Source organism: Bison bison, unplaced genomic scaffold (genome assembly GCF_000754665.1).
Source record: "Bison bison bison isolate TAMUID 2011002044 unplaced genomic scaffold, Bison_UMD1.0 scf7180017864349, whole genome shotgun sequence".
NCBI classification, from domain to species: Eukaryota; Metazoa; Chordata; class Mammalia; order Artiodactyla; family Bovidae; genus Bison; species Bison bison.
In genome coordinates this window covers 111,414-111,805 of record NW_011494921.1, presented here as the reverse complement: position 1 = coordinate 111,805, position 392 = coordinate 111,414, and positions in this window count along the sequence as shown.

Sequence of the window (392 nt, the reverse complement as noted above, 5' to 3'; positions counted from 1 at the left end):
AGTAGGAAAACAAACAGATGGGCACAGTCTTCACCCTCTGCCACCAGGACACACTTGCTCCCCTTTGGACTTAACCAACATGCCTCATAATTAGCTGACTACAGCTGTAATTCAAGGTCTCTCCTTGGATGGTATGTCTTTTGGAGACAGATTTAGAGGCCACCAGACCTCAATTCTCAGAGAAGTCAATGGCATCCCATTCCAGTACTCTTGCCTGGAAAATCCCATGGATGGAAGAGCCTGGTAGGCTGCAGTCCATGGGATCGCTAGGAGTCAGACATGACTGAGCAACTTTTCACTTTTCACTTTCATGCATTGAAGGAAATGGCAACCCACTCCAGTGTTCTTGCCTGGAGAATCCCAGGGATGCGGGAGCCTGGTGGGCTGATGTC